Source organism: Rattus norvegicus, chromosome 3 (assembly GCF_021556685.1).
Source record: "Rattus norvegicus strain SHRSP/BbbUtx chromosome 3, alternate assembly SHRSP_T2T, whole genome shotgun sequence".
Taxonomy (NCBI): domain Eukaryota; kingdom Metazoa; phylum Chordata; class Mammalia; order Rodentia; family Muridae; genus Rattus; species Rattus norvegicus.
Genome location: NC_141536.1, coordinates 24516148 through 24541498, shown reverse-complemented (window position 1 = coordinate 24541498; position 25351 = coordinate 24516148). Strand labels below are relative to the sequence as shown.

At 37.4% G+C, this 25351-nt stretch overlaps 1 protein-coding gene across 2 annotated transcripts in view; it reads left to right on the top strand.

Moving 5' to 3' along the window:
- Positions 1-25351, top strand: part of Lrp1b (LDL receptor related protein 1B) — a 2085328-nt gene that overhangs the window by 1411843 nt on the left and 648134 nt on the right. The gene's annotated exons all lie outside the window — the stretch shown is intronic.

Genomic DNA, 25351 nt, shown 5'->3' with positions numbered 1-25351 from the left:
TAGTTTTGCTCTTTGTTAAGATGCTTAGTTTTTGAAGTTATGTGTATATTCTATACAGTAAGCCTCTGTGCGATGTGTAGTTGGCAAACATTTTCTTCCAATGTATAGCTGTGTCTTCCTTCTGGCAGCTATTTCCTTGGTTGTGAAAAAGCTTTCTAATTTCATCAATCTGACTTGTTAATTCTCAAGATTATTTCCCTTTCAGAAGCCCATGGTCCAGACCCACACTTGATGTTTTACTTAGGTTTTCCTCTAGACATTTATTTCAGAATTCCAGGTCTTCCTCAATACTCTGATGCACTTTGAGTTCACTTTGTACATGGTAAAGAGAAGGATGTGATGTCAGTCTTTTATATGTGGCTGTCTAGTTTCAGTGCTTGTTGAAAAGGCTGTTTGTTTCCCAGTGCGTGCTGTAGGGGTATATACTTCAACATCAAAAAGTGCCCTGGACTCTGACCTCATAGGTAGCAATGAATATCCTAGTAAGAGCACCAGTGGAAGGGGAAGCCCTGGGTCCTGCTAAGACTGAACCCCCAGTGAACTAGATTGTTGGGGGGAGGGCGGCAATGGGGGGAGGATGGGGAGGGGAACACCCATAAGGAAGGGGAGGGGGAGGGGGATATTTGCCCGGAAACCGGGAAAGGGAATAACACTCGAAATGTATATAAGAAATACTCAAGTTAATAAAAAAATAAATAAATAAAAAATTTAAAAAAAGAAACATTTGAAAACCAACCAAAAAAAGTGCCTAAAAACTCCACCAACAAAAACTGTCTTAAAACATGTAATATAACTTCATCAAAATTGATAGATTCAAAATAAACATATAGCAGTCAGTAGCCAATCCGGAAATATAGCTCAGAAGATAGTTATTGTTTAGCATGTGATATGCAAACCTAACACAAGCTATGAAAGAACTCAATGTTATAACCCTCAAGGAAAAAATTAAAGAGGATAGAAAGATAAATTTCTCATACTTATGGATGACTAATATGGAAAAGTAAACATATTTCTGAAGTCATGTACCTATTTCATATAATCCCCATCAAAATTCCCATTACATTCTTCATAGGACTAAAAAAGTTAATCTGAGAGTTTTCATGGAAGCATAAAAAAAAATCCCAAAATAGCCATAGCAATTCTAGCAGGAAGGGCAGAGTTGCTATATCACTGTGCCCTATCCAGACCTATAGCATAGAGCTATAATCATGAAACTGCACAGTACGAACAAACAAACCAACATATAGACCAAAGGGAGAGAATAGAGGATCCAGACACAAGTCTACTCCATTCTTAAGGACTCTTTGGGTAGTTCTAGGATCCTATTTAGCACAAGAACTAATTAACGAGAGAGAATTCTAAAGGTGTGGATGTAGATATTCATGTGAGCATTAAGCCCAAAGAAATGCTCAAACATGATGCTTACCCTAAAAAATATGTAAAAGGACAGGTAATTTGGAAGGAATGTGCACCCGGGAGTATTTGTGTTCAGCAGTGCTGCACAGAGTCACTTGTAACAGATATATACAGAAGGGATCAAGGAGACACAGGAAAACTTTCTTCAGAGTTTGTTTATTTGAATTCACTGTAAACAAGTTTTCACTTTGTAGTGATCAGATCTGCCCCAACTTGTTCCATGAACAGTAAGTGTCATGTACGGATGGCTTGATCACAAAGTACAAAGTAGGTCAAGGGTCCATTTAAAAGGAAATTTGAGTTCCTTGGATGATTTTAACTAGAAGTAGCTGATATGTCAATTACTCATATTTTCTCTGAACTACTTTACAGGTAAGGAGTTAACATTTTAGTCACTGAGACAGAGAAACAAGTCCTTTTATGAGGAAAATTTTGGCATCATTTTAAACTCTCAATTTAAAAAAAAAACAGAAAGTTTTGACATTCTTGAGCTATTCCTTATAAAAGAAAGATTTCCTTTGAAATCTCTTTTAAAAAGTAATTTTAGGAGAGAAGATGTAACAGGGAACTATGAGTGGACTAGTACAGTCCTTCCTAACCTTCATATTGGTTTTATTTCTCCTCACATTTTTATCTTTTTGAGGCCAAATTATAACATTTGCTTGTAATTTCAAAGAACGTTTTAAAAAAGACATAATGATTTAACTTTGCTTTTACATTAACTAAAAAAGTGATAAAATAGAAAATAGAAAATCATAGTTTGACTTTGAGTTGTATATAGAATACATTTAAATTGAGAAAATCATATGACCTGAAGCTTTTTCATGAATAGTTTTCTTTTTCGTTTTATGAATATAGAAACACACTGACTTGAAGTAGCTCATTTTTGATCATAATAATTTAAAACAGGTACAGTATCCCACAGATTTGAAATAATGCCTTTCTTGTGGCCTAAAACAATCTGTCTGGTGTAAACGACGGAGTTACTACCTCTTTTCTTTGTATTATTTGTTTGAGATCTGTACACAGTAAAAATATAGGCTAGTGTTAGAAATCTGGGGCAGATTGAAATGCAAATCCTTCTGGGAAGAAATTAGAGCAAAGAAAACTAGCTGTACAGGGTCCAGATCCACACAACGCACTCCTTTCAGACTGGGGAGGCTCAGCTGCGACTTGTCTGAGGCTTCTCAAAACGCGCATTGCTGGGTGCTATGACGAGGAATCAATTCTTTACACTGTAATTTGGGAATCACGGATTACAGCAAAATATTAATTTATGTGTCTGTTTCAGTATTGCAAACTTGGGCTCCTTTAATACTGAACAACCAGACCCGTATTCAAATATCGAAGTAAAACTTCCACTAAAGCTTGCATGTTACAAAGGACGTTTGTCTGGAAGGATGAATGGGGGAGGGAGAAGGAAGGAGCGTGGGGGAAGGTGAATGAGAGATAGAAGTGGGAGGGCAGAAATAAAGGAGATGATGGAGAGATGGTGGAGTTGGGGAGAGGTGAGTGAGTGAAGGGCATATATATTTGCACTTTGCCTTTGCTCTCTGAGATGCTGTGCGCTGAATGCTACTTTCACTGCAGGGACAAATACTGGATACCTGCTTGACAATTGCTTTGAAATAAAATTTCAAAACAGCATTCTTGTAATATTTTAAGTTGTACGTCGCTGTCTGAGGTTATCCGTAGCTGCCTCCCAGAACCAAGTCTGAGCTGCCGAATTACAGATCTGTGTCCATGACTACGGACGCAAACTGAGCAGCCCGACTCCTTCAACACCTAAGTATGGAAGCAAAAGGAAGCTTTGGAAATACAGACCCTAGAAAGCATTTTAAAAACTTTTAAATTTCCATAGACTGTTCCTGATGCTACATTTGGGGAATGTAGTGTTTGATTAGATGTTTAGGAAGCCAAACAAATCTACTGCTTTTGTCGTAGTTTATCATAGTACTTTGACAATTGTTGACAATTCTTATGACTTTAATAAATCTCTTACTCTTTTAGGATATTATTTCAGTTTCTATAAAATGGAGATGTTGAAACCCAGTCTGGGATTGCATGGAGTAACACTTTCCTTTGGCAACATCTCGAATTCCAACAATTCCATATTATTATTCTTTGCATTCCAAAAATTCCATATTATAATTCTTGATCATAATCCTCCAGGACATTGTCATACATTCCCTGGGATGTTAAATCATTCCTTTTCATAATATAAAATCTTGAAAATGGCATAATGATCTAATAAGAACAGAAATATACAGATTTAGCATGCTCAAGGCTAAAAGCAGTGAGGCAAAAGAAAAAAAATCAAACTTGATAAAGCCTTCTTAGTAGACAATTCCAGATAATGAGCATGAATGGGTACTCTATGCCAGGCAATGTCATCTTCTTCAAACATGATCAAAAACCACCCCGCTTTTAAAAGCATCTGGGTTTTTTTGTTTTTGTTTTTGTTTTGTTTTTTTTGTTTTAACTTTTAGTGGCACAGAAAATAAAATTTATCTTTGTGTTAGTAATACATCAGAAGAGTGAGGGCAAAGTTGAAATGATAAGTAAAATTTAGAGAACAGGCTACTGAAGGGCCTTCAATTAGTTCACTAAGATGTGGACCATTAAGATAATTTCTCAGTGAACTACATAAGATTTTTACAAGAGGTGTTTTGTAATCACTTGATGCTTTCTTTTGAAAAGGGTTCTTTTTTTCTTTTCAGGAAGTTTCTCACGAGAGTAATTCTATAATTCTATTACCTACATTTTTTTAAAAAACTAAATATCCATAATCCAAATAAAATAAAATAAAATTCAAAGATTTATTTAGTTTATGTATATGAATATACTGTTGCTCTCTTCAGACACACAAGAAGAGGGCATCAGGTTACATTACAGATGGTTGTGAGCCACCAGGTGGTTGCTGGGAATTGAACTCAGGACTTCTGGAAGAGCAGTCACTGCACTTAACCACTGAGCCATTTCTCCTGCCCCATAAATGTTTTTTAGAATTCTGGGACTTAAATTCAGAGATTCACACAGACTATGGAAGATATAACATTTAGCCAGACCTAGATTGTAGCAAACATATTTATTTTCCTTCGACAATTTGTGTGTGTGTGTGTGTGTGTGTGTGTGTGTATGTTACTTTTAAAGTACTGAAATCTAACAGTAAAGCCACATTCATATAGACATCAAGCTGTGGTTTTGGCTTGGGTTGCCATTTAAAAAGTTAAAGCTTTTCTCTATAGATACTTCTATTTTCACCTTATTTTAATATTCTCAATATATCATTTTTAAAGACATTTGCACATCACGTTGTCATTTTTTCACCTATCAGATCCACAGTTTTCAGAGTTTTAGCAGAAAAGTAATGCCGGTATGTTTTGTGCATGTGGAGCTTATGTGTTTTCATGTGTGAGTGTGTGTGTGTGTGTGTGTGTGTGTGTGTGTGTGTTTGAAAGAGAGAAACAGAGACAGAGATACATAGATAGATACAGAGAGCAGAGAGACACAACAGACAGACAGACAGACAGAGGAGAGGAGACAGATTCTTTGATCAACTGAGTAAGTGTCAGGAGTTATAGCGGATCCTGCCTGATTAGAAAGAAGGAATAGCTAACAGCCATTGGTAGACTGCAAAGAAGGAAGGTATAGAAATGACCAAGCAAGAGCTGGGCATGAAGGTCAAGCCCAGATTTCTTCTCATAGATAACACAATTCTGTTCAATGTAGTCTCATAGATCATCCCAAGTTTGATCGATTTTCTTCTAATTTTAAGGCTAACAGATTAAAAATGGTAATCACATCTCCAAAAATTCTTTGTTAGCAACTCCTGGGTCCATAATTAATAGACTTGCAAGCTCTGAAACAAACTCTATTTCATCCATTCACACACTGGTCCATATGTATACACATATGTTTGCATACTTGTGTATTTATAAATGTGTCTACTGATGTATGGTAGTCTAAACACTGAGGTTTTCTATGAGGTTTAACACAAGTCTACATAGAAGAAATATTATCCTTATATGATAGATGAACAGCAATGCATTTACCAGGCGTTCTTTCTAAGTAGAAGGTAATAAATTATTTTATTATATTGAATTTGCCATATGCTACCTTTATTACCATATGCTAACATTAATGCTGAATGTTATGTAAATTATAAACTGTGTTCTTTTGCACGGCAAGAATAAGAAACAGTTCAAAAAATTGTAAGTAGTAGTCATAGAAAATATGTGTATTGAAATTTATAGAATGAAAGGAAAAGAGGAAAAATCAGATGAAGGAAGGAGAGAGAGAAGGAAGGGAGAAAGAGAGAAAAAAGAAAGGAAGGAAGAATGAAGGGAAGGAAAGAAGACAGACAGGCAGACAAGCAGTCTGGATAGCAGCTTCACATTCATCTCAGGCTTCTGCAGAGTGAATTTTTATACACAAAGAATCTCCTGTTCAGAAAGCACCTTGGATGGCTACAAAGCACCTACTTGGTAATATTTATATCTTAATAAGTGACAGAGTAAGGGGATCGGACAGTTCCACACTTTATATGTGCTTATAAAAGGAGGTTATAGGAAAAGAAAGACAATTTGAACTCCTACAGTGTCTAGACAACAAACAAGATAGATCAGGACAATCTCTTCATAGTTTGTCATCCAAGACTAAAATAGCAGTGGAACCAGTATGAAACCCTTTGTGATTCTCTGTGCTGGTCAGGCACTTAACCTTAAGGCTGCCTCCTCAGAGACATTTCTTTGCCCAGATGTCTTCCATTTTCTTTAACTGATTTGTCTTTTCTAATAAACCAAGGGTTTCTTCTTTCACAAGGCTTCTCTGACCTTCCTAACTAGGCTGAAACCTCGTCAAAAATACATCATTAGTCTTATTTATTTTGCCTTTTGATTCTTGTTCCTGTCACCTGGAGAGGAGGCTTGGGAACAGTCTGCTTGTTTTGTCACTGTGTCATGAGCTCAGCCCAATGGTTGGCACAGGAGAATATCTTCAGTAAATATGTGTTCAGTTTATGCTTGAGCAGAAAATAGATAAGGCTACTAGATTTGTAGTATGTGGCCATTTTCCTGAAGAATGGTGTGAAAATTATAAACAAGTGATGCATGTTTAGATTGGAAGAAGAAAAGTGGAAAGACTTGGACTCTAACCTTCCTATTGGCTTATTTTGCTTATTGATTTCTCTCCCTGCACTGTTAAGACTTGTATCCATTTGGCTTCGATTAAGAATTCAACCAGACACATCTCACACACAGAAACTAGAGGCTTAGATCAACTGCATTGATCTAGCTATTGCCTTATTGACAAAGCCTCATAGCACAGGAAAGAAAAGAAAAGGAAACCCGATTTTATTACAATACTCCCTCATTTATGCCAATCCTATTAGATTTAATAATTTTTTATCTTTCTTAACAGGCTTTACAGTGCTTAGAATAAATTCAAGGCATGGTACAGGTTATCTGATCTTTTGTCAAAACATTTTAACCATGATTTAAATTTATGAGGCAAATAACTTGACAAAATAGTCTTACAGTTTTACATAAAGCTTCTCTTTAATATAAAGTCAAGGTTAAGCATTATAAGGAAATACTTCTAAAAAAATCAACGCCGTTGTGAATCACTTGGAAAGTGCTTTCTGAACTAGTCCCCTGAGACACCTTCTAAATTGGAATTCCATGGTACTGCGAATGCATGTATTAATGTGTGAAAAAATAAATAGAAAATATTTTTGCTGATGCACATAATATTTAATAGCAGGAAATACAGCATAACTGCATTTATTACTGCACTGTTTACTCAGACTTTTATTTCTCATTGCAAACAATTACAACCATTATTTAATGGTGACTCTTTCTGCCCTCTCTACCTTCCTACCACTTTCCTCAGACAATATTCATGAAAAGAACAAGGTGACTATGAGAGAAAAGGCCTCTGTTTGGTGATTTTCATCTCCTGGATATTGCTACCGTGCTTTATTCAATACTGCAGAATATGAAGTGCAGATCCAGTAGCTTTATAGAAGTATTGACTTCTTACTAGCATTAGCTGCACTTTTTTTCCATCCATAAAGCTATGCCTTTATGTTATAACCCAGTCTGGAACCTCTGATCCAGTACAGCCTATTACTTTACAATAAAAATAGCCAAAGTAACTTCTATCCAAGCACTTACAGAATTCTTTGCGTTAATTACACAGCAGCTATTCCCTGGAGAGCTGATCATCTCATACATTCACAAACTGTGACTTTCTGAAAGAGGTTAGTGTTTGAAACAAAAGTTTAAGTTGGGAATCAAAACCAAATGTTTCTAAAGTCATATTCAGCCTTCACCATGATGCTGTGACCAGAGAAGATCATTTCTTTGAGTATCATCTTACTGAGTTTCATTCATCTGACTTCAAGCAGAGAGCAAGAGAAAAAAATCATAGGATTTTTTTTGATGCATGGACAGGGAAAAGAGAAATTTCTAGAGCTTTGCTATCCCTGAGAAAAGCAGGCTAATTATGGCGCACCAGAAGGCTTTAGGAGCATGCAGGACTATGCAAGAATACTTCTCCCCTCTGTTTGTGGTGACTTGCCATTCGTTATTTCTGAATCCTTAAATACTAGCTTTAAGTTGTAAGAAATTGACACCCTGAAATTTCTGGCATATAGGCTTGTGTTGATATTGTAACTTACAGATTCCTTTGATGATCGCTTCTCCATTTAAATGTGAGACACAATGGACATAAAAATTTATAATCATATCAAAATATCCAACTTACAAGTTATTCCCATGTGCCATAAGAGATGGAGTAATATCAGCTTTCAACTGTTTGAACTGAATAACTTTATTCCTTTTAAATACAAACAACATTCTAATGATCTATTGTTGAATTAAATGCTAGGAATTGAATGAAACCTTTGAAATGAATTATAACTTAGTCTTGAATGACATGACAGAAAATTTAAGTTCGGCACAGAAAGTAATTTTTATGCTTAAAATGTCATGTTATGAATTTTATCCTGTAATCCTCAAAGAAAGCAGTTTGGTTTGTCAGTCAGTGTTACCCTTCATGGACTTTGGATACAGAAACCAGCTTTGTCTGACCTGACCTGAAAGCCCTCTCTAGTGAGAACTAGCGTTTATGGTATGAAAAGGCAACATGCGAGCTTCTAAACAAGGAAATTAATCAATAGTCTACTCAGCCATGATGCAATAAACCACAATGACCAGCATGTCCCTATAATTCTAGGACCACATCAATGACACGCATATTTTAGTGGTAACCAACTACTTTTTAATTGGAATTAAGGCCCACTCAACATGCCTGTTATTGGATACTTAGCTACCTGGAGCTTGTGAAGTCATAGATCTTGGAGGGGAACTTAAAACCACATATACATATGTGTGTGTGTGTGTGTGTGTGTGTGTGTGTGTGTGTGTACATATATCCTTATGCTCACAATAAATGTAGTTCTCAGCCTTCATCAAGGAAACTTCTATTTATAATAGACAGACTATTACAAAAACTAGAAACAATCAAAATTCTGAGTTGTTCAGGCCAACCTTGATGGAAATATCGACAATATAGTTCCTGAAACTGAGGCTCTGGAAACATTACAGCAGAGGGCAAAAAGTCTTTAATGGCCAAAGGAATAGGAAATTTTTCTTTAAGATGGTGTTTCTTAGGAATGTCGGAGAGGTTAAATCCTTGAAGACTGAACAAAATGATGGCCTAAAGGTAACCTGAGCAAGGACTATACCAAGACACATAATAATGTAGAAAGGAAAATCCCCAAAGGCTTCAACGCTAGGTAAAGAAAGATAGGAAACTAAGCAATGCTGAGAGCAGGAGAAAATCGCTTTCCTTAACACAGAGCATTCTGATTTGTTATACAACACCAAATAGCCAGCCAAGAAAAAAATCATGCATACCAGTAACATTAAACAGACTGAGAAAGTAGCAATTTTATACTTAGGAATTCATGTATATTTTAAATACTCATAGTGCTGAACAGCAATTAATGAAAAAGAGAACATAAACTTGACAGCGAACAAGGAGAGGATACATGGAAAAGTTGAAGGAAGTAAAAGACATGGAGAAAGCATATATATGTAATCTCAAAGGGACTAAGGCACTACCCAGAGACTATACATGGACTGACCCTGGACTCTGACCTCATAGGTAGCAATGAACAGCCTTGTAAGGGCACCAGTGGAAGGGGAAGCCCTGGGTCCTGCTAAGACTGAACCCCCAGTGAGGGATTCGTGGGGGGAGGGCGGGAATGGGGGGAGGATGGGGAGGGAAACACCCATATAGAAGGGGAGGGGGAGGGGTTAGGGGGACGTTGGCCTGGAAACTGGGAAAGGGATTAACATTTGAAATGTAAAGAAGAAATACCCAATTTAATAAAGATGGGGGGAAAAAAAGAAAGGAAAGTAAAAAAAGTTTAAAATTAACGCAGAGAGCTCTCCTATAAACTTTATTAGATATTCTCCAGTTGGAAAATTACACAAATCAACAATGCAACATCCTAACCAAGATAGTGACAATAGTAGTTTGACAGTCTTACTCAGATTTCTTTTCTTTTAATGTTATATCTATTTGTATTTATTTTTATTTATTTACTTTACGTCATGCTCACTGCCCCGTTACCTTCGGCCATAATCTTTCTCTCATTCCATCTTTCCCCTTCTCCGTAGGGCATCTACTTCTCCGCCTGTATCTACTTACCCTGGAGCATCAAGTCTCTGAGGGGCTAGGCCCGTCCTTTCCCTCTGAGGCTAGAAAAGTCAGCCCAGATAGGAAAACATATACCATGTATATGCAACAGCTTTTGGGATAGCGGGGTTGCACTTTTTCAGGACCTGCATGAAGACCAAGCTGAACATCTGCTACAGATGTTAGGAGAGGCCTAGGTCCAGACTGCTGTATGTTCTTTGGATGGTGTTTCAGTTTCTGGGAGCCCCATGGGTCCAGGTTAGTTGACTCTATTGGTCTTCTTTTGGAGTTCCTACTCCATTTGGGGTCTGTAATCTTTCCCCCTATTCTTCTAAAAGAGTCCCCAAGCTCTATGTACTCTTTAACTGTGGACATCTGCATCTCTCTGAGCCAGCCACTGGGTGGAGCCTGTAAGAGGATAGCTATGCTAGACTCCTGTCTGCAAGCATTACCAAGTATCATTAATAGTGTCATGCACTGATGCTTGCCCATGGGATGGGTCTCAAGTTGGGACAGTTATTAGTTGATCATCCCTTCAGTCTCTGTTCCAAGCATTTCTTGTTGATAGGACAAATTCGGGGTCAAAAGTTTAATAGATGAGTTGGTGTCCCTATTGGTCCACTGGAGTTCCTCCCTTACTACAGGAGGTGGTCTTTTCAAGTTCCATATCCCAATGTAAAGAGTTACAGCTAAGGTCACTCCCATTAATCTTGGGTGCCTCCTTTATCCCTGGTCTCTGCTATTTCTGGAGATGCCCCACCCCCATCATTTGTACATTTCCATTTACTCTTATGACTACCTGCTGTCTCTCTCTATACCTGATCTCTGAATTTCCCCATTCCACTTCCCATCCCCTCTGTCATCCAGTTCCTTCCCTCCATCTGACTCTTATGACTATTTTATTCCTCCTTCTATGTGAAATTCAAGCTTTCTCACTTGTGCCTCCTTTCTTCTTTAGCTTCTTTGGGTCTGTGGATTATAGCATGGGTGTCTTGTATTTTATTGCTAATATCCACTTATAAGTATATACCATGCATCATGTACTTTTTGGACTGGGTTACCTCACTCAGGATAATAGTCTCAAGTTCTATCCATTTGCCTGAAAAATTCATGATGACTTTGTTTCTAATGCTGAATAGTATTTCATTGTATAGCTTTATCCTGTTTTCTTTATCTATTCTTCAGTTCCTGGACATCTAGGTTGTTTCTAGTTTTTGGCTATTACGAATAAAGCTGCTATGAACATTTACTCAGATTTCTTTTTTTTCCATCTTTATTAAATTGGATATTTCTTATTTACATTTCAAATGTTATTCCCTTTCCTGGTTTCCAGGCCAACATCCCCCTAACCCGTCCCTCTCCCCTTCTATATGGGTGTTCCCCTCTATTTCCTTTAGGTCTATACAATGCTGCCTTGTGTGTAGTTGACTGTTCTTCACCTCATCCATTTAAAATCACATCTACTTCCTTCCTGGCATAGCACCACTGCTTCTATGTAGAAATGGTGTTTTATATTGTGGTCCTGAAGTCTTTTGAGACAAAATTTTCATTGCAGATTTCTTTCTGTAGAGTCCTTGACATCACTTCATTTGTAATAAGTTTGTTCTTTGCTTTGTCTATATAGTGCTCTGTAACATTAAGGAACCTTCAGTGGTTACAGTTCTCAAATTTATAATTAAGTTACTATAAATTTTCAAGTACAAATTTTTATTTGTAAGGATTTGTTACTTTTTCTGGTATAAATTCCCAAGTGTCCAATTGTTGAGTCCTTTGGAAAGAATAGACTTGCACTTTGTATAATTTTTCCATCTTATGTATGTATGTCTGTAGTATACGTGCATTTGTAGGTCCATGTGAGTGAGTTGGTGTATGTGAGGCTCGAAGTTGACATGGCTTATCTCCCTGGATCAGTCTTCACTCCATTTACTCAGATAACGTCTCTCGTTGACAGTGCACAGATTACACGTATCAGTAAGTTCTGCCCTGCTTTACCTGTGTTCTCAGGATCACAATCTCTGTTCTCTTGCTTGTGAGGACACAAATTATACCACTGAGACATTTGCTTGTATCTGTACCTGATTATAAAGTGACTGCTCAAACTTTTCCACAATTGCTCTAGCATTTCACCCTCTCAGCTGTAACATGTTAGTGATTAGCTCACAGCTTCCTTATTCATTATAGTCTGAATTTTAATTTCTTATTTATTTATTTATTTATTTATTTATTTATTTATTTATTTATTTTTATACTCCAGATTTTATACCCCACCGTAAACTTCCTAGGGCCTCTTATCTGTTGAGGGTTAGGTACATCTTCTCTGACTGAACCCAGACCCTGGAGTCCTCTGATGTATAAGTGTTGGGGGCCTCATCTCAGTTGGTGTATTCTGCCTGATTGGTGATACAGTGTCTGAGAGATCTTGGAGGCCCAGGTTAATTGAGACTGCTCATCCTCCTACAGGCTTGCCCTCCTCCTCAGCTTCCTCCAGCTTTTCCCGAATTCAGCCACAAGGGGTCAGAAGCTTCTGTTCATTGGATGGGTGCACATATCTACATCTGACTCTACAACAACTCGTTGGGCCTTTTGGAGGGCAGTCATGATAGGTCCCTTTTTGTGACCGCACCATAGACTCAGTGATGGTATCGGGTTTTGGTTTTGGGGCCTCTTCTTGATCCGGATCCCGCTTTGGGCCTGTTGCTGGAACTTCTTTTCAGCAGGTTCTTCTCCACTGCTATCCCTGCCTTCTTTCAGACAGAAAGAAGTATGGGTCAGAGTTTTGATTGTGGGATAGCAACCCCATCCCTCACTTGATTGCCATCTGCTGGATACCTCACATGTTTCTGCTGGAGGTGGGCTCAACAAGTTCCCTCTCTCCACTGAAGGGCATTTCATCTACACCACCCCCCCCCCCGAGTCCTGTGAGTCTCTCACTTCCCAGGACTCTGGTTCATTCTGGAGGGTCCTCCCAACCTCCTTCCTTCAGAGGTTGCCGGTTTCCATTCTTTCTGCTGGCCCTCAGAGCTTCATTCTTTTTTTCCCACTCAATAGCAGATCATGCAGATCATGTTCCCCTCTCCCCTAACACCCATCTATTGTCCCTCCCTCTCTCCCCTCTTCTTATTGGTTTCTTCTCCCTCACAAGTGGGACTGAGGGACTGAGGAGTCCTCACTTGGGCCCTTCATCTTGTTGACCTTTTTGAGTTCTGTGGACTGTATCTTGGGGATCCTGTACCTTTTCTTCTTTTTTCTTTCTTTTTTCTTTTTTTTTTTCTCTTTTTTTAGTGAAAACATTCTGTGCATATGCTTTTGGGTTTGAGTTACCTCACTCAGGATGATTATTTTCTAGTTTCATTCATTTACCTGCAAAACTCAGGCTGTCCTTGTTCTTAATAGCTGAGTAGTATTTCATTGTGTAAATGAACTTCATTTTCTGTATCCATTCTGTCGTGGGACATCTGGGTTGTTTACAGTTTCTGGCTATTACGAATAAGGTCACTATGAACATAATGGAACACGTGCCCTTGTAGCACGGTGGGGCATCTTTTGAATATATTCCCAAGAGTAGTATTCCTGGCTCGTTAAGTAGGTCTATTTCCAATTTTCTGAGGAACCTCCAAATTGAAATCCAGAGTGTTTATACCACTTTGCAATCCCACCACCAAAGGAGAAGTGTTCCTCTTTCTCTATATCCTCACCAACATGCGTTGTCACCTGAGGTTTTGATCTTAGCCATTCTGACTGGTGTAAGGTAGAATCTCAGGGTGGTTTTGACATGCATTTCTCTGATCACTAAAGACTTTAAACATTTCTTTACATTCTTCTCATTCATTCAAGGTTCCTTTGTTGAGAATTCTGTTTAGTTCTGTACCCAATATTTTGATTGGGTTGTTTGGTGTTTGGGTGGTTAACTTCTTGAGTTCTTTATAGATCTTAGATATTAACCCTCTATTGGCTACGCGTTTAGTGAAGGTTTTGTCCCAATCTGTAGGTTGCTGATTTGTCTTATTGACTATGTTCTTTGCCTTACAAAACCTTTCTAGTTTCATGCGGTCCCATTTATCAATTCTTGATCTTACACCGTGAGCCATTGAAGTTCTGGTTAGGGAATTCCCCATTGGGCCAATGAGTTCAAGGTCTTTTTCCATGTTCTCTTCAATTAGATTCAATGTATCTGATTTTATGGTGAGGTTCTTGATCTACTTGAAGTTCAGCTTTGTGCATGGTAACAAATATGGGTCTATTTTCATTTTTCTACATACAGACAGCCAGTTAGACCATCACCATTTATTGAAGATACTTTCTTTTTTCCATTGCATAATTTTTGCTTCTTTGCCAAAGATCAAATGTGCTTAGGTATGTAGTTTTATTTTGGCTCTTCAGTTCGATTCCATTGATCAACCTGTTTGTCTCGGAACCAATACCATGCAGTATTTATCACTATTGCTCTGTAGTAGAGCTTTTGGTCAGACAGGGATGGTGATTCCCCAAGCCATTCTTTTATTGCTAAGAATTGCTTTTGCTATTCTGGGAATTCTTTTTTTTGCCTTTCCAGATAAATTTGAGAATTGTACTTTCCATGCCTTTGAAGAATTGAGTTAGGATTCTGATGTGGATTGCATTGGATTTGTAGATTGCCTTTGATAGGATTGCCATTTTTAGTATGTTAATTCTGTCAACCCATGTTCATGGAAATTCTCTCCATTTGCTGAGATCTTCTTTCTTGAGATACTTGAAGTTAATGCCATACAGATCTTTCATTCCTTTGGTTAGAGTCACTGAGGTATTTTATATTATTTGTGACTCTTTGAAGGGAGTCGTTTCCATAATTTTCTCAGCCTCTTTACAATTTGTAAAGGAAGACTACTGATTTATTTGAGTTAATGTTATAGCCAGCCACTTTGCTGAAATTGTTTATCAGGTTTAGGAGTTCTCTGGTAAAATTTTTGGGGTCATTTACTTATACTATCATATCATCTGCAAAACAGTGATGCCTTTAAATCTTCTTTGCCAATTTTTATCCATTTAATCTCTTTGTTGTCTGATTGGTCCAGCTAGCACTTCAAGTACTATATTGAATAGATAAGGGAGAGTGGGCATGCTTGTCTTGTCCTGAATTTTAGTGAGATTGCTTCAAGTATCTCCCTATTTAATTTGATATTGGATGTTGATTTTGTAGAAAATTGCTTTTGATATGTTTAGGTATGGGCCTTAAATTCCTGATTCTCCATTACTTTTAACATGAAGGGGTGTTATATTTTGTCAAATGCTTTTTCTGCATCTAAGGAGATGATCATGTGATTTTTTTCCTTTGAGTTTGTTTATATGATGGATTAAGTAAAGAGATTTTTGTTTATTGAACCAACCTTGCATCCCTGGGATGAAGCACACATGATCGTGATGAATAAATGGTTTTGATGTGTTCTTGGATTCAGTTTGCAAGAATTTTTGCATCAATATTCATAAGTGAGTTTGGTTTGAAGTTCTCTTTTTTTGGTAGGGTCCTTATGTGGTTTAGGTATCAGAGTAATTGATGCTTCATAGAATAAATTACATAGTGTTCCTTCTGTTTCTATTTTATGGAATAGTTGAGGAATGTTAGTATCAGGTATTCTTTAAAGGTCTGGTAGTTTTCTGAATTAAATCCGTTTGACCCTGGGCCTTTGTTTTTGTTGGGAAGTTTTTAATGACTTTTTCTATTTCCTTATGGGATATGGGCCTGTTTAGAAAGTTTACCTGCTATTGATTTAACTTTGGTATGTGGTATCTGTCTAGAAAACTATCCATATCATCTAGATTTTCCACTTTTGTTGAGTATAGGCTTTTGTAGTAGGATCTGATGAGTTTTTGAATTTCCTCTCTTTCTGTTTCCCTTTTCGTTTCTGATTTTGTTAATTGGATACTACTTCTGGACCCTTTAGTTAGTTTGGCTAGGGGTTTTCTATATTGTTGATTCTCTCAAAGAACCAGCTTTTGGATTTTCTGATTCTTCGTATTGTTCTTTTTTGTTTCTATTTGATTTCAGCCCTGAGGTTGACTATTTCCTGTGTCTACTCTTCTTGGATGAGTTTCCATCTTTTTGTTCTAGAGCTCTCAGGTGTGATGTTAAGTTGCTAGTGTAAACTCTCTCCAGTTTCTTTACCAGTGCACTTAGTGCTAAGAATTTTCTTCTTAGCACTGCTTTCATTGTGTCCCATAAGGTTGGGTATGATGAGTCAACATTTTCATTAAATTCCAGAAAGTCTTTAATTTCGTTTTTTCAATCCTGACTAAATTATCATTGAGTAGAGAGCTGTTCAGCTTCCACAGATATGTGGGTTTTCTGTTGGTTTTGTTGTTATTAAAGATCAGCTTTAGGCCATAGTGGTCTGATAAGATGCCTGGGATTATTTCAGTCTTCTGGTATTGGTTGAGGGTTGTTTTGTGACCAATTATATGATTGATTTTGGAGAAGGTACCATGAGGTGCTGAAAAAAGGTGTACTCTTCTGTTTTAGGGTGAAATGTTCTGTAGGTATCTGTTAAATCCATTTGGTTCATAACTGCTGTTAGTTTCACTGTTTCTGTTTAGTTTCTGTTTCAACTTGTCCATTGGCAAGAGTGGCACGTTAAAGTATTCTTTTATTATTGTGTGGGGTTCAATGTGTGTTTTGAGCTTTAGTAAAAAAAAAATTATGAATGTGGGTGCCCTTGAATTTGAGACATAGATGTTCAGAACTGAGATTTTCTCTTGGTGGATTTTACCTTTGATGAATATGAAGTGTCCTTCCCCATCCCACTTGATGACTTTTGATTGAAAGTCTATTTTATTGGATATTAGGATGGCAACTCCAGTTTGTTTTTTGGGATCATTTGCTTGGAAGACCTTTTTCCATCCTCTTACTCTGAGATAATCTGTCCTTGTAAATGAGGTGTGTTTCTTATATACAGCAAAAAACTGGATCTTGTTTGCCTATCCAATCTGTTAGCTTATGTCTTTTATAGGTGAATTGAGTCCATTAATATTAAAAGCTATTAAAGACATATGACTGTAGTTTCCTGTTATATTTGGTTTTGTAGGTTGCTTTATGTGCTTGTTCTCTCCTTTTGGCTTTGTTGTGAGATGCTTAATATCTTGTCTTTTCTTGGTGTAGGTACCTTCCTTGTATTGGAGTTTTCCTTCTAGGATCCTCTGTAGGCCTGAATTGGTAGATAGATACAGTTTGAATTTCATTTTGTCCTGGAATATCTTGGTTTCTCCATCTTTGTTGACAGATTGTTTTGCTGGGTAAAGTAGTCTGGCCTGGCATGTCTGTTCTCTTAGAGTCTGCATGATTTCTAACCAGGCTCTTTTGGCTTTTATAGTCTCTGTTGAGAAGTTTGGTGTAATTCAGATAGGTCTGCCTTTGTAGGTACTTGGCCCTTTTCCCTTTCACATTTTAATATTTTTTCTTGGTTTTGTGTGTTTAGTGTTTTGATAATTATGTGATAAGATGTTCTTTTCTGATTCCATTTGTTTGGTGTTCTGTACCTTTCTTGTACATTTATGGCTTTTTTTTTTTTCTTTAGGTTGGGGAAGTTTTCTTCTTGATTTTGTTGAAGACGATTTAAGTCCTTTGAGCTGGGAATCTTTGCTCTCTTCTATTCCAGTTATTCTTAGATTTGGTCTTTTCATTGTGTCCTGTATTTCCTGGATATTTTGGGTTACGAGTTTTTTATGTTTTGAATTTTCTTTGACCTTTGTGTCAATCTCTTCTACACCTGAGATTCCCTCTTCTGTCTCTTGTATTCTGTTGGTGATACTTACATCCGTAAGTCCTGAACTTTTTCCTAGGTTTTTCATTTCCAGGTTTGCCTCCATTTGTGTTTTCTTTATTGTTTCTACTACTACTTTTAGGTCTTGGACCACTTTATGCAATTTTTTCACCTGTTTGATTGTTTTCTGTATCTCTTTAAGGAATTTAATTTTTTCCTCTTTATTCCTGTTTATTTGTTTGTGTCTGCCTGTATTTCTTTCAGTGAGTTAGTTATATCCTCCTTAACGGACTCTATTATCTTCATGAGATATGATTTAAGGTCAGCTTCCTGATTTTCAAGTATGTTGATGTATTCAAGGGCTTGCTGTGGTGGAAGAACTGGGTTCTGATGACTCCCACCTATATTGACTTCTGTTGCTTATGGTCTTGTGCTTGCCTCTCGCCATCTGTTTATCTCTAATGTTTGCTGTCTGGGTGATTCTGTCAGGAGTCTGCATCTTTTGTTTCTGGGTTGCAACAGGTCTTCTGGTAGGCCAGTGGCCCTGGCTGTAGCAGACCTCCTGTGGAGTCTTCCAACTGGAGTGTATTCAGAGAGGCAGAGAAACTGCTGATTTGTTGCTCTGGCTGCAGTAGATCTCCTGGGAGGCCTTCAGACTGTTATGTCTTCAGAGGAGTAGTCAGACTGCTGTAGTGTGTGAAGCTTTCAGTCCTTTGAGTCAATTTCCTTGCATGTCACAAAGCCCCTTAGAGGTCTTCAGACAATGGTGTCAATTCCCCAGTTGTCCTGTGTACAGAGAAACTCCTGGGATGCCTTCAAGCTGTGGTGTCCTGGGTACAGTGGATCTCCTGGATGTCTCTGGTTGTGGTGTCAGATGCCTGGGTGCAGCAAATCTCCTGGGATGCCTCACAAGGTGGTATCGATTGTTCTGAGTACATCTGAGTACAGTGGTTCTTCTGGTATGCTTCAGGATATGGCATCTTCCAGGAAGAAGACCAGCTAGCAGTTGTACTAGCAGAAAGAACGAGGTAGAAGGGGATTGGTGTTCAGCAGGTATGGGTTTTAAGGGGTATGGTGGGTCACCGAGTCCACTGGCCCTCAGGGCCAGCAGTGGGATTTCAGGCGGTGGGGGGATCTTACCAAATGCTGAGTACAGTGGATTCTCTGGTATGCCTTAGGATATATAGCCTCTTCTGGAGAGCAGAATAGGTAGCAGTCTGTCCCAGAAGAAAGGACTAGGCAGAAGGGCTGAATTTCAATTTATGCTACTAAACATCCTCTCTCTTGCCCATTTGCCATCTGTGTATTGTCTTTTGTTTGAATTTGAGCCTGCACTCTTGGCACTTACACTGTTGGATTCCAGACTTATATCATTGTTGATACTTGCCTGTTGTTGAGTATGAGAGCTAAAAATGCTACAGATCCAAGTATGGCACCACATTTCACAATGCATAGTTGATAAAATTATGCTTTATAATTGAAAACTATGCATAATTATGTAAACCAAACTTATTTTTTCTGTTGTGTTTGATACAAGGGACTACGCTGGCTTTGAACAAAGTTCTCCTGCTTCATATTCCTGAGAACTGAAATTAACATGCATTTGCTAGGACATCCAGTATGAACAATCTATTCATAATAATTAAATCATTTGAAATAAGCAGAAATTACCAGAGGGATGGATTCAAGGTTTCAACAGAACTTAGTTTAAGTGTGTATAAGGAAACATGAAACATGCTTATAGTGAATGCCTGGCCTTTATCGAAAAGTTTTTATACACTAAGTACCATCATGTTTATGCAGTGTGTGTGTGTGTGTGTGTGTGTGTGTGTGTGTGTGTGTGTGTGTGTGTGTAATTGTGCATGTGTATGTGCATGTGAGTGAGTATTATCCTTCAGTAGAGTATTATTCTTCAGGAATAATTTTTGGCTTTCTGGGACAAAGTCTTAAATTACATAAATTATACTTGACTAGCTAGCCAGCAAGCACCAATTCACAGGAGTCTGCCTGTCTTCACCATCCAGGCCATGAGATTACAAGCATGTTCCACCACATCTGACTTTTTTAATGGATTCTGGGCATGTCCCAGATCCTTACTCTCATGTGACTATCACTTTATCTGCCAATTATCTGCCCAGTGTTTCCAATAATTACTAACTGATGCTAGGGAAGTATTTCTTTTCTAGGAACATGACTGAAAAATTGTCTCGTATATTGTCATCACATAAGAAAGAACAGAGTCTTCAATAGGACGAATACTTGGATTTTACCAGTATATTCATTAAACTTGGCATTTAAGGTCTTCCCAGGAGGAAGAAAGTAATCCATGAAGATGCAGTGGACAGATGGTTAGACTTGTGTTGCTCCCATGATGTCATCATGCTAACTAGCACAGCTCAGGGCTAATAATTAGACATCTGAATTTCAGTCATATCTGAGTTTCAGTGCTTTTTAATAATGTTTCAGATAATGATAACTCACAAGCTGGAAGGAAAGTTTCAAAGTAAAATTTGGTATATGATAGAAAATATTAGGCATTTTTTATCTCTCTAAAGTCTTATTAAAAATACCCTACCCCCTAAATACCATCACATTTTAATTGTGATTTTTATATACTGATTTAATTTTATATCTTTAAAAGAGAAAATACATAAAGCACATAAGATGAACTACATAGTTACAATTTACAGTACTTAAAAACACATTATTAATGATAAAATAGTTAAATATTTAAAAGTATTACACAATTTTTACATATGAATATATGTATTATACCAGATATGTGAGCATAACAAGAGCTGAAATACCCAACAAAGGGGAGGGAGAAAGTGTAGAGACCATATCCAGAGGTTAGTCAAGGTTCCTGGTTGGGGGAAGGTGCCACCCACTCAGCTCCAAATTTTACCCCAGAATTGCTCCTGTCTAAAGCAGGATAAATACAGGGACAAAGTGTAAAGCAGAGACCAAAGGCAAGGTCATCCAGAGACTGCCCCACCTGGGGATCCATCCCATATACAGATACCAAACCCAGACACTATTAGAAATGCCAAGAAGTGCATGCTGACAAGAGCCAGAGCCTGACAAATACAGAGGCAGATGCTCACAGTCAACCATTGGAGTGAGTACAGGGACCCAATGGATCAGTTAGAGGAAGGACTGAAGGAGCTTAAGGGGTTTGCAACCCCATAGGAAGAAAAACATCAACCAACCAGACCCCCCAGAGCTCCCAGAGACCAATCACCAACCAAATAGTACACATGGAAGGAACCATGGCTCCAGTCACATATATAGCAAAATATGGACTTGTACAGCATCAATGGGAGAGGAGGCTTTTGGTCCTGTGAAAACTCAATGTCCCAGTGCAGAAGAATGTCAGTGCAGTGAGATGGAAATGGGTAGGTGGGTAGGGTAACACCCCCATAGAAGCAGGGGGAGGAGGGATGGTATAGTGAGTTTGCAGAGGGGAAATAGGAAAGGGGATAACATTTGAAATGTAAATAAATAAAAATATCCTATAAAATTAAAAAAAAAGAAATACTCCCAACCTCTCAATAGAGACTCTAAACTATAAAAGTATCCTTTATTCACCAGATATAACTTTTATCTTGGAGGCTAACTGTTGAATAAGCTTGGCCTTTCTAATTCTTTCGAAATTCTGGCTGGCTGGTTCAACTTATCTGTTGTGGTTCAAACTCTTCCCCAAGCTTACTAATTTAAACTGACTTCTCTTGTCTTTTTTCTCAATTGCTCTGCTTGTCCACAAACTAACTGGTAATCTGCTCCAATCTTCTGTCTCTTTTGCATTCTCTGGTTTGTTCTAACTTCAATTGCAATGTAAAACTGTCCCTATAAAACTGCCTTTTCTCTGCACCGATTCTATAAACTCAACATAATTGATCGTAAGTGCAAGAAATAAACTGCATTCCACTAAATGCAAGGAGCTCAACTGGATTCAAATCCACTCACTCCCTTCACTATTCCTAAGTAGTCTCTCTTTCCTGTCCTCATGAGAGTTGGGTGTATCTTATCTCTGACCCATTCTGTAAAGTTTATCTCATTTATTACTTTTTTCTACCACTAAATTACTTTTCACTTTCAAACATGGTTGCATCCTTTTACAAACTTAACTTTCATTGTTTAGGATCAAAGGTATGTACTAAGGCATGTCTGTATTTCAGCTAGTATCATGCCTTCATTCCAGCAGAACCACACAGACCTAGGCCCTTGGATTTGATCCCTTCCCAGAGCAGCCATGTTGCTGGATTAAATTTCCTCTTTACTAAAAGTCAGAAGGGCCTCAACAGAAGACTGTAGACTCTAAAACCACAGATGCCATACCAGAGTACTATACCCAGCAAAAACTTCAGTCACTGTAAATAGAGAAAAATAGATATTTCATGATAAAAATCAAATTTCAACATTATCTATCTACAAGTACAGACCTACAAAAGATACCAGAAGAAAAACTCCAATCCTAAAAGGTTACATCTATGAAGGCACATGATTAATAAATAATATCATGACCTTAAAGCATGTATATCAATAAGCCACAAGTGTTTCTAAGCATCCTTACATCATTATTTGTAAAACAGACTTTACTAATTTCATTTCAAATTAATTAATTAATGTTTGTCCATTCACAACATATGTACAAATGTGCAAGTTGTGTCTCCACTGTGGATGCCAAAGGACTTTATGGAATCAATTTCTCTTTTTACTTTTTTGTAGATCCCAAACTCAGATAATCAGTCATACAAGACAAGTGCCCTTAGAGACTGAGTTGTCTTTTTAACTCTTTCCAAATATCTTAAATTCATAACAGAACTTATAATAGACTTAAATTTTATTTTCTAAACAAGAAAACAAACACATTCAACAATATTCACACATTTAATAAATATACTTAGCTACTTAACAAAAAGAAAGATGGATCATCTAGGTGGCATTAACAGGATGTATGCATAGATCCGAAAAGAAACTTTTGTGAATTTGAAAGCCCCTGAATTGAAAATGTTCAGTTCCTAAGAGATCTATGAAAATCTAAGCCATACAAGTAGATGTAGAGTGATCACCTCTTTTCCTCTTATTTGTCATACAGTTTGAATATAAATAATGTATTTTTTAAAATTTCATTGTTTTAGACACTGTGGTCCATACTTTTATTTTATTATTGTGGGTATGTTTGAGTACTAATGAAGCAGTTTTGTGTAAATGTGTTGAGTCCAGAGGTCCATCATAGGTATAGATGTCCTGTTTATTGGCACAGGATCTCTCATTTGTCTATAGCTGACCAATAAGTATAGTCTGGGTATATATACCTTTCTTTGCCTTCACATTACTGGGGTTATAAGTAAGTATCACTACCCTGGTCGTTTTACCTGGGTTCTGGTTATTACATTGAAGTCCTCTGCCAAGGACCAGCCTCAGGGCTAGAGAGATGTCTCAGTCATTAAAGGTTAGGCTCATAACCAAGGAACTTAGCTGGGATAGATCTTGTCTTTCCTTACCATTCCTAAATTTCTTTATCACCTTACCTCATATTTTTCTAACAAGCTGGGTCATAGTGTAGCTGCCTCTGCTCCTTTAGGTCTGTGAAGATCCTTTTAGGATTCATATTGCATCCTTATATTTTGCATAGTTGAGAAATTTTGTATTATTGAGTTCATGTTTTCACTGTTCTTTCCTACAGCCTTAAGGTATGCCCTAAAGGTCACAGCTTTCTACAATTTTGTTGAAAAATAAGCATGCACTCATTTCCCAGACTCATCTGTTTCTGATTATCATGGAGTAATTAACATTGACAGAAAGTATATTCTCAAGGAGAAACATGAAAGCATGTGCATTATTACAAAAACAAGCTTTATATCCATTACAACCACTGATACTTGTGGAGGGCCACAACCTGCTAGCTTTTTTCCAGGGTCAGGAAGCGTACAATGCTCTTCCTTACACATAGCTAAGAAGTACTTTACAGTCCTCAAACTTGGAAGGCAACCGCTTTAGTTACTGAATTATCTTTCCCACCTCATCTCTCTGGCCTCCATTTTAATCTTACTATTTAAGAGACCTAGGCAGAAGGTTTCAAGTTTCAGACTATTCTAGGATGCATAGGAAGACCTTATCAAATAAACAAGTCAGTCAGATTGGAAGGCTGAAGGAGTACCTCAGAGCACTTGCCCAACAGGTATAAATTTATAATTCAGTCTGAACTAGTACAAAGACAAGTACAAATAAAGACAAATGTAATTAGTAATGAAGTGTTCATTTGTGAGTATGCCTCAGTTTCAGGAAAAAAAAACTTTTTTAGGCATTTTACAGTTTTTGTAATATATTACTTAGATGTGATTTTCTGTTAATAGATTGACTTTTCTGCATACCATACAATCAGCTTTTAGTGACAGAGTCCCCTTCTGTGTTCATGAAGTGCCCAGAAGCAGAGATTGAATAATACACTAGAATTCAGTGACCCAACTGTCACTTCATTTTCTGGTGAACTTCACATTGTACATTACCTATGAGAGAGACTGTCACATATGCAGTAGCTGAGAAAGTGGTTCAGTAATTGTGGGTTAATTTGTAGTCATGCATGTTCAATAAGAAAGCTCACTCTCCCTCCAAAAAGATTAGAAAACTTAAACAAATACATTCTCTAAGAAAGGCTAGACAGCACTATTGATCTCAAAATTCCAGGTGAAAGAAAATAATAGATTTGTCTATCAACGCTAGACTAAAACTAATAGTGTAGATGCAATCCTTTTACGACTAGTGGAGATGGCTCACGAATCTGACTCTGATTTTTTTTGCAGCCAAAGCCAAGACAGAAATATGATCAGTTAAAATTTTATATTTCCCATATATAGCTTTTTCTGGCACATGGCCCTGAAAGAAATGTGTCCCATGGGTACATAGATAAAGAGGTCACAATATGATGTACTGCCTTCAGATACTACATCTTAGGAAGTCTAACAGAGGCTTTCCTATGTATACTTGTAACAGTTCTCTCCTTCAAACCGAGGGCAAAACGCCAACACCAAGTTCTACTGGGAGATCTTGAGGGCAGATGTAGTCATCAAAAAATGCAGCTCTCTACTGACTTGATCTGATTGTCAGATATAATTTAGAATTCTTGTGGACATGGACAAACTACACATTTTAGAAAGGATTCTCTATAGATGTGCATGTTTATTTAATACTTCATATTACTTTAACATAATTAGACAGAAAGCTAAGTGGGACACAAATGTTGCCAACTATGAAAATCTGGTCATATTACTGGATTTCTACTAGAAAAGGCATTATCCAAAGAGCATAAAGCACATAGAGTCTATTAAACAAACTGAAGGTGAAGATTTTCATCCTAAACTATCATACCTGATCATGTTTTTTATTAATTTATTTATTTATATCATCATCCTTATTATATTATTTGTTGTTCTAATTTTCTTAGTAGTTAACATAAATTACCTGGTGTACCCAACAGAAAAAAATGTCTAAAC